This window comes from Salvia splendens, chromosome 20, assembly GCF_004379255.2.
Source record: "Salvia splendens isolate huo1 chromosome 20, SspV2, whole genome shotgun sequence".
NCBI classification, from domain to species: Eukaryota; Viridiplantae; Streptophyta; class Magnoliopsida; order Lamiales; family Lamiaceae; genus Salvia; species Salvia splendens.
In genome coordinates, this window is record NC_056051.1 from 20,099,551 (window position 1) to 20,110,632 (window position 11,082).

An 11,082-nucleotide genomic window follows, 5' to 3' on the forward strand; every position below is an offset into this window, starting at 1 on the left:
TCTCTAATGAGTTGAGACACATTCTCCAATGACAATACATAAAAAAAACTTTCTCTATCCCTCTCTCTTACTTTACCAATAATGCATTAAAACTCGTGCCGGAACCCAAAGTTCATACTCTTTGGGGGACAGATGGAGTATGATTTTGTATTTCATTGGATGAAAACACTAAATAATTAATTATATTAAGTATGTTATATGTAGTCATTTTTATAACTTAGAGTTGTAAAGATGATTTAATAATAAAATAATTGTATGCGAATAACTATTATTATTCAGTGATGATAACATTAAAAAATTAATTGTATGCACGTGTAGTTGTTTTTATGATTTAGATTTTTAAAGATTATTTAATAATAAAACAATTGGATGCGAATGACTATGATTATTTCGTTGGATGATAACATTAAGAAATTAAGTGTATACATATGTAGTCGTTTTTATAATTTATAATTTTAAAGATTACTCCCCCCATCCTGGACAATTCGTCTCACTTTGACCGGGCACGAGTTTTAAGAAATGTAATGTAAAGTGAGTTGAAAAATTAGTGGAATGTGGGTCCTACTTTTATATATTAGTTTTATATTCAAATGTGATTAGGAATGAGTTAGTGGAATATGAGGTCCACTACCAAAAATGGTAAAAAAGTGAAATGGGACAAATTATGTGGGACGAACCAAAATGGAAAAATGGGACAAATTATCCGGGATGGGGGGAATATTTATTAATAAAATAATTGGATGAAAACAGCAAGAAATTAATTATATACGTATGTAGTCGTTTTTATAACTTAAAATTTTGAAGAAGATTTAATAATAAAATAATTATATGCGAGTGACTATTACTATTATTTCAGTGGATGATAACATTAAGAAATTATTATAAACATATGTAGTTGTTTTTACAATTAAGAATTTTAAAGATGATTTAATAATGAAATAAATTGATGTGAACGAATTAAATTGTTGGATGATAACACCAAGAAATTAATTATATATGCATATATTCATTTTTTACTTAGAATTGTAAAAATTATTTAATAATATTAAAATAATTGGTTACGAATGACAATAATTAAATTGTTGGATGATAGTACTAAGAAATTATGTATATATGCATATGGTTGTTTTTTTAACTTATAAATTTAAAAATTATTTAATAGTAAAAAATTGGATCAAATGACTATGATTATTTCGTTAGATGATAACACTAAGAAATTAAATATACAAGCAAATAGTTATTTTTAAAACTTAAAATCTTAAGAATTACTTATTTGATAACAAATTAATTGCTCATAATTATTAGATGAATAAATTTAAAAGTTAGTAAGTTAACAATCTCTAAGCAGATTCAAACGGTAACAAACTTTTATACTAGTGTTTGAATATGAAATAAAATCCTCCATTTTAAGGTAAGTCAATTCAAATCCTTATATACAATGCAAATTTGTAGAGAGTTATTGAAATGACTTAATTACAATCCCCGAAAATCAATTCAAATTTGTAGAAAGTCAATTCAAATCCTTTTAAATTATGGAAATTTGTAATTTTATCATACAATTCGTTTCAATAATTCAATTACTATCCGAAAACAATTGATATTACTTAATTACAATCCCCGAAAATAAGAACATTGACAAGTATAATTCGTTTACCTTATTTTTAAACTTTTAACAACTTATATAAGTGAAACTTTTATGGAGCATTTTCATTATCACACAAGCAAATTCATATATATCTCCTACATCTCCTATGTCGTCTAACACGACTGCTCAATTACAGCTCGAAGGCTATCATCTGGTTGGTTGTCGTCTTCAAAGGATAATCTAGAGACAATTTATGCGAGTGAGAGAGATGATAGTAATAATTTGAGAAAGGAAGTTTGCAACTTATTCGAAAGAATGGTTGTTGTATTGAAGTCTCTGTGAAATAAAACTCATGTTGCTTGATATCCGATCATTAAAAACACTTTATGCAATGTTTTGTGATATGAAGAAAAATGAAGAACTGACACACGAGGGGAGAGCCTAGCCAAGTTCCAAACGTCGAAATAATAAACATCGACGGAATTATTATTTCAACATTTGGAACTTGGTTAGGCTCTCCTCCTCGTGTGGCAGTTCTTCATCTTTCTCCATATCGCAAAACATTGCGTAAAGTTTTTTTAGCGGTTGGTTATCAAGCAACATGGGTTTTATTTCACGGGGCTTCAATACAACAACCATTCTTTCGAGCAAGTTACGAACTCCATTTCTCAAATTATTACTCTCTTCTCTCTCGCGAGCATAAACTTTCACCAGGTTATTCTTCGAAGGCGACAAACAACCAGATGAGAGCCTTCGAGCTCTTATCGAGGTTTTGTTAGATCATGGGGTAGTTGTTCACTTGTGCTAGCTAGATGACATAGGTGATTTTGGAGACATGAATTGCTTGTGTGAAAATGAAATACTCCATAAAAGTTTCATTTATATTAGTTAAAGGTTTTAAATAAGGGAAATGAATTTTACTTTTCAATGTTCTCATTTTCGGGGATTGTAATTAAGTCATTTCAATAATTTTCGGATAGTAATTAAAACGAATTGTATGATAAAATTACAAAGTTGCATAAGTTCAAAGGATTTGAATTGACTTTCTACATATTTGCATAATATAAAATGATTTAAATTGATTTTCGAGGATTCTAATTAAGTCATTCAATAACTCTCTGCAAATTAGAATAATATAAAAGGATTTGAATTGACTTATCTTCAAATGGAGGATTTTATTTCATATTCAAACATTAGTATAAAAGTTTGCTTTTCATTTAAATCTACTTAAAAATTGATAAACTACTAACTTTTGAATCCACTCATCTAATACTATTAGCAAGTAATTATTTTATTATTAAATAATTCTTAAAATTTTAAGTTTTAAAAATGACTATATATATTTAATTTCTTAGTGTTATCATACAACGAAATAATCATGATCATTTGATTTAACTATACCTCCTTAGGGATGTATTCATATCCCTATGCTAAATAATACTACTAAAACCCAAAACTAATTCCATGCATTGATTTTTGTCCTATGATGGTTGATTTTGATGATACTTATCATTAGTTTAATTATTAAAAAAAACTGAAAAGGACAAGAATGGAATAGCAAATTCATGTCAGTTATTAATTGCCCATAATTCACGCTATGTTTTTTATTCCCTGCATACACGCCTATTATTTTCATTCCCCAAATATACTTATTATATCAAATTAATCTACAAACACCTTAATTCACGTTTCATAAATTTGAGATATTCATTCTCAAAATTTTAATAATTACTTTATTAGTATAATTTACCTTCCTTCCATACCATGATATTTCATGTTAATTTACAAAGTTGTAGCGAGAAGTGTGAAACTAATGACGGAATATAGTGTTATGAAGTACATGATTGACAGTTTTTAATGTATAGGAAATAATGTACGCATAATGTCTAGTAATGTACACTCCGAATTTAAATAATGTATGTGTTTCAAGGATAATGTTTAGGCAAAGTAGAACTAAATAATGTACGCCATGTGGCCTTTAATGTACATGCGTCATACTAAATGATGTACCTGTGTAAGTATTTAATGTCTGGCGAGAGTTAATCCATACCATTTGGGTTTAGCAATTCATGGGAGCTAGGTTGTAGTACACATTCACAAAATAAACCATCACCAATGGCAGGGAGTTTGAATCATTCCCATTGGGTTTAGCAACCCATGGGGCTAGGGTATAGTACCACCAGATGAATTAAATTTATTTTTTAATGTGTGTTTCAGATTTGGTAGAGTTTATAATGTACCAATAGTATCTAATAATGTATATTCGTATAAGTGAATAATGTAAGATTGAAGAAAATAATGTTGAAAGGAAATTGAATTCATGCATTGGGTTTAGCAATCCATGGGGCTAGGTTTTAGTACTCATTTACAAACGAAAATCATCACCAAGAGCAGGAAGTTTGATTCATTCCCCTAGGATTTATCAATCCATGGGCTAGGGAATAGTACCACTACATGAATTAAATTTTATTTTTTTTATTTGTGTGTTAGATTTGGTACAGTAAATAATGTACAAATAGTATCTAATATTGTACATTTGTAACATTGATAATGTACATATTGCAGAGAATAATGTTAAAGGTAACTTGAATCATGCCCTTTGGATTTACCAATCCATGGGTCAAAAGTATATAGTAATGTAAACTTATAACATAATAATAGTAGGGATAAAATTACAAAGTAGGATAACTCCAAAACAATGTAATACTTAATGACTAAATAATGTACGTCTTAAAGCAAGTATAAATAATGCACGTCTTAAAGCAAGTATAAAAAATAATTATAAAAAACAAACTAAAAATTGTCAATATTTCATCTTGCTTGTATGCTTCTCCTTGTCATTCTCTATATCTTTCAGCATTGGAGAGTTTCTCGAATCATGGTGGCCCATCTGATCACAAACATAATCATAAAAACATACATTAAAAATATTATCTTCGTACATTACTCGGTAAGAGAAATATACATTGAATGACTATAGTCGTACATTACAATTATAATGAATATAACAAACATAAAGTCAAAATCGGACTTATATGTATGGGTTTGTACTATGCCCTAACCCTATGGATAGCTAAACTCTAGGGGATTGAACTAAGTTTGGTCAATCGAGGTCCCCTACATGAAGTTGTGAATATTATACCCTAGCTCAATGGATAAATGAACCCTAGGGGAATGGCTCTAACTATATGCCCTTGTTGAACGTTTTGTTATTGGGTTGGTAATACATCCTAGCCATATGGATTGCTAAACCCTTGAGGAACTGAATTAACTTCCTGCTCTTATTGAAACATACAATTCACACAAGGCAGAAACAAATAATGTACTATATACCTACTTAAATGATGTAACAACATATGATACATCCAAACAGAATCAAAGAATGTACGTAATTGGGTAATGATGTAACATAATATGATGTATCAAACAAAAACAATTAATGTATAAATTCAATACTCTCGCAACTAGATAATTACAAATAAGCCTTAAAATAGATTGAAGTAATGTACAAATATGATTCTATAATGTAACACAACATATTATAAAAATTTGTACAAACTTCATTCAATAGTCACACCCCCAAATTTATGAAGCTAAGAATCCAAATAATTGAGCAAATCAACGATGAACAAGAAGCAAACAAGTAAACAATGAATTAAAACCAAAAACATTCGACCCAATGTAGACGAAAACATCACAAAATCAATGATTAAAAAAACTGTACAACCACAATCCCTGTAATGTACGAACAACACAATCGCGATGTACATTCACAAAATCAAAATTCCTATGTTGAAATGAACAAACACAACATCAAATATAAAAAAGACTGCCATTTTATGTAGCCCCAACTAAAATTCTAGGTTAGGAATCGCATTTTACAGAGTGTTTTACCAGATTTTGGGGTTTTAAACAACCATAGACTTCTGCTTGCGTCTATAATCAAAACTCGACCGTCGATTGATGAATAGAAGTTGGGGGATTTGTTTTTGCAGCCTCAATGATCGGTGATTTGTGGTTCTTCTTTGAAAATCAGCGATGACTGGGGTTTTGGGTGTGGAGGAAGTGGGAGACGAGAGAGATGAATGTGGGTTGAATGCTGGAGAGAGAAAGGTATGTGAATCATTGCTGAATTAGCGCACCTGTTGTTTTGGAACGGATGGTTTGATTCCAATCTTTACCATTATGCCCTTTAATGTACCATTTCGGCCTATTAATGTAACACGGTCCATTAAATCTCACCCTTCCAAATTAATGATCTAATGGTTGATATTAGTTTTGTGTATAACACCAAAGTGGCATTAGGACCTTAATACTCTCCTACATCCTCATATATATATATATATATATATATATATAGGGTTTTGATCTATGCAAAACTAGATTTAAATACAGAAACGCAGAACAATATCATAATTAGGTCACTTTTAGGTCATAATTAGGTAATTTTTAGGTCATGCTAACAAAGCATGACCTAAAACGATCTTAGCATGACATTAAACTCAAATATTATAATATGACCTAAAATTGCTTAATTATGACCTTCCGTGTTTTTGGTTAATTATTGACCATTAGATCATCTAATCCTAGGGCTGAGATTTGGTCTGCATTTCTGGATTTAAACACATACTTATTTTGATCATCTCCCTATATATATATATATATATATATATATATATATATATATATATATATATATGTTAGGTTGAGATATTTTAGCTTAATTGAGAATTGAAGTGTATTTTCAGCCACTCATCCGCAACATTTTCGAAATGTCAACTGCAAGTAGATTATGTCAACTAGGAGGGTATTATTGTCATTTCATTTCAAAAATGGCGGAAAATTAAAAGTTGCATTTTAAATCTAATTCAAAACCCTTCTCTAAAACTCTCAAACCGTTTACATTCATTCATCTCCCAATTCTGCAAATCTTCTAACCCAATTATGCAAATCTTCAAAAATCAATCAAACATTGTTATTCATCTCCTAACCTTAGACCTACAAAGTCAATTTTCTACATCTATAAGTGTTAATAATGAGAATCGAAGAACAAAATACAATAGAATCGGCTGAAGTGCCGATTGTCGCCGGAAAAATGCAGTCGAAATCGGCGGTCAACGTCGAAACAACAAAATACGTTGAAGCAACTTCTTCAGGTTAAGAAATTGATTCAAGTTCTAAGTATATTGCTTCGATTTTAGTGTTTTAAAACACATCTCTATTTGTTTTCTTATGAATTCGATTTCTGCTGATTATTTTATTGATTAGCAATGGAAGAAGTGGAAGAGGTGGAATTGAACATCGCCTCTGGAAAAAAAGAAAGAGAACAAGCATCTCCTTCTAGTTAATGATTTGTTTAAATTTTTAAGATTATTGACATTTTATACAATAGCTATTGATATATTTATAGTAATATACTTGTGTTTTCTATAAACGGTATATACTTGTCATTGACATGATATTGTATACTGTTGACATAGTGTATGCTTATTTGGATGGCTGTTGACATAGTCATATTGACATTATAAACTGAAGGACAGTGTTCCTAATGATATGACTGGGAAGACAGCTCCAACAACTGAAGCTCCTGCACATATCAACATAGAAGCATCACATGATGTCGTAGGATCTGAGAACAAGGGGAGTGAGTCAGAAATTCAGAAAGATCTTGAACATGTACAATTTATAATAACTATCTTAAACTCTGGGAGTTTTGTATATAAATTTTAGATTTTTTATATAATTAATTGACATTGTGCATCTCGTAGTTGACATAGATAAAAATATAATTGACATGACATAATGTGCAGTTTCTATTGTTAACATGGACTATATATGTAATTATCATTGTAGAATATAACAAAAACACAGAAAGATAAAGAGAATGCAGTTGCAGGCTCAATGGATGACACACATGTTGAAACAAACAAAGAGAAGCAACAAGATAAAGGGAAAGAGAAGATGGATATTGAAAAAGAAAAAAATAATTGAAAACAAAGAGACAGAAGAGAATATCGTTCAGGTAAAATAACTAAAACTAACATTAAATAATATATTTTTTTATAAAATGACTGAACTGTTGTTGACATGACTTAAAAGTGTAGTTGACATGACTTATAATTGTTATTGACATGGTCTGTATGTGTAGTTGACATGGCTTGTACGTGTAGTTGACATAGTATGTACCGTAGCTGACATGACTTGTATGTGCAGTTGACACGACTTGTATGTGCAGTTGACACGATATGTACCATAGTTTACATAATTATATTAGTTGTTGACATGACTAGTATATATAGTTGACATGATTTTTAATTGTAACTAACCTTAAAAACATGAATTGTAATTGCAACTAACATGAATTTTATGTGCACTAACAACAAAATATTGTTCCATTCCCATTCCTAGGCTCTCTAGTTGAAGAGTTGTACATACCAAACCATAGCTGGAAGCTTATGAAAGAGATGTCTACTAATACATACTAGAAACACAAGGAACAGACGAGTATGCATAATTTAATTATTTCCATGATCTAAAAAATATTTTTAGTTTTCTATGCAGTTGACATGATTGATGAATGTTGTTCAAATGTCGTTTGTATAACTTCATTTCAGTAATGCATGCGTTTATGATAATGATTTTGCTTGGGCGACCAAGAAATTGTTTTTGCCACTGAAGCCACATGTAGAAATTAAAGCGGGTGTAATTAACGCATGGGCTTCACACCTGAACAACAGAGAAAAAGAAAGGCTGACAACATCACTTTCACGCCTTTTTATGATAACATCTCCATGTGTAAGTAATCTAAAATTATATGTAAACTGTTTGAATCAGACGTCTCCTTAACCAAACATGTTAAATGCATAATTTCAATGTAACAAATCGGCTGGATAATTGGGATGCTTTGACAGCAAAGAAGAATTCCATTGCTCAGATATATAATGAGATTCAAAGAAGACCAGATTTCAATTGGAGAGAAATTGATTTGGTAATAAGATCTCACAATGACGTCTATGTAAAAATATGAACATGTGTTCTTTGGATGTAATTTTATCTTTAATGTAATTTTATCGTTCATATCATACAGGTCTTCTTCCCAGTTTGTGCAAATGACCATTACTACCTTGTAGTATTTTGGATGAAGAAAAATACCATTGAGATAATAGATAACAGCAAGCCACCTAAAGACATGGATGCGTTGGAAAAGTATGGCATTGATATTGGCTTAATGGTATGCTTTTTTCTATGTTATTGACATAGTCTCTACATTTGGTTGACATAATTTCTACATCATGATGAAATGCTTTGTTTGTGTAGTTTAATTTAGTTATTTATATATTTGCAGAAAGATATGTTTGAAGCATACTTCAAAGAGAAGAACTTGTTAGATATTTCAGAAAATATAAAGAAGTCTGCACTCAACGTTCTGCCTTTAGAGTGGGCCATAAGCACAAACAAAAAGGACTGTGGTGTCTATTTAATGAGACACATGGAGACTTATGTTGGCAAAAAGGGCAGTGAATGAGTGAATGGGTTATTGGCTTCTCTCCGCGTAGCATAAAGATTCTCCAGGTACTCAGGGGAAGGTATTGCTACACCTTGATTGCATCAATTTACAATAACCAGAGGTTGCCAATGTTACAACTGACTGATGAATGGATAGAAGCAAACATGGACAGATTGTTTGAGCTAAACAACAAGTACAAGAAGTTGTTTAATCGTAGAAACAAGAAGTGAACAAAAAGTGGTTTTAATGTTTGATGTTAACTTATTTTTTGGATGGGTTTTAAAACTATTATTGTGGTTTTTTGACTTTTGAACTTAGCAGTATGTAATATATATCAAATGTCAATCAGTTCAACTTGTATTGAAATGTCAACAACGCAAAACAATTCTTATAATTAAAAAAGGACAACTATTTTCTCTTAATTTTTTTATTTGAAACAAGTTCTGACATCATGATCATACAACACATGTCAATAGCCTGCATATCAAATGTCAACAACTTATAGCAAAATGCCAACAGCCCGTCTACAACTTGTATAAAGTGTCAACAATTCAAAAACAATTCTTGTAATTTAGAAATAACAACTATTTTATCTTAATTTTTTTATTTGGCACAAGTTCTGGCATCATGATCATACAATATATATCAATAGCCTGCATATCAAATGTCAACAACTTATAGCAAAATGTCAACAGCTTGTCAACATCTTGCATAAACTGTCAACAACTCATAAAACAAATCTTATATTTAAAAAAGAACAAGTATTTTTTCTTTTTTTTTCCTCTTTACCACAAGTTCTGGCATGATGATCATACAATACATGTCAATAGAGAGCAAAATCAAATATCAACAACTAATAAGAAAATGTCAATAACTTGTAGTATATGTCAACAACTAAAAAACAACTCTGATTATTAAAAAAGAATAATCATGTATTCTTTTTGCCACAACTTCTGACATTATGATCAGTCACTTTATGACGCTTTCCACAACGTCTATGACGTTTATTTGCATTTTCAATTGCTTTCTCTATGCTTGACTTAATCCTGCTTTTCTTGTCACTTGCACCCCCATTTGTACTAACCACATCTGGAGCATGTGCATTTATCTCTTCAAGTACAACAACACCATATATATTTTTGATTGAATCATTTTTATCAACTGATGACGATCCAGTAGTGTCATCAGTAAAAATTTGAGGACCAATACCCGCAAGCACATTATCCAAAGCAATCAGATGATTTTAATTACTAAAAGCGCGTTGATATAGACCAAAGTAACGTCCATGACACCTCTTACCAATCTGTAGTTTGTCATCTTTGTTAGAATCTTCAAACATATAACATGTCAATAGCTTATATAAGTTATATGAACAGTAAATATGTAACATGTCAACAACCTATATAGTTTATGTCAACAAAACTGAAATATACAAAACATGAGTCTTTTTGTTAACAACCTATACAACATATGCCAAATAAACTGAAATATAGGAAATAGTTCACATACCTTTGTCAGACGCACTTTCATCACTCGTGAGACCATGAACTGCCTTCAGTAATTCACTTTTCAACCATCAGTTACCAACATATTTCTCTGGAATATTGTTGACATCTTTGTTTCTAAGGACGAAGAAAAGGTGGCTGCATAGATAACCACACCTTAGAAATAGTTTACACACACACTCATATGACTCAGTCTCTATATCATGTATAACTGTGAAGGTCTTCTTTCTAGCATCAAAAACTTTAAAGACTTCGATGTTCTCCAAAGTGGACATGTTAATCATCCGACAACTCTTATCAGCCTTAGAAATTAATTCTTGTACTACTCTAAACATCCATCCTTGTATCCAGATGTCAATTGCTTCTCAAATGCTAAATCAGTGACATATTTTGGAGAGATAATAGAATCATAATAGTCAAACCTTTTAGTTTGATTCCTTTGAGCATCAATAGCATTATTATACTGAAGAGTGAAGTCAACAAAA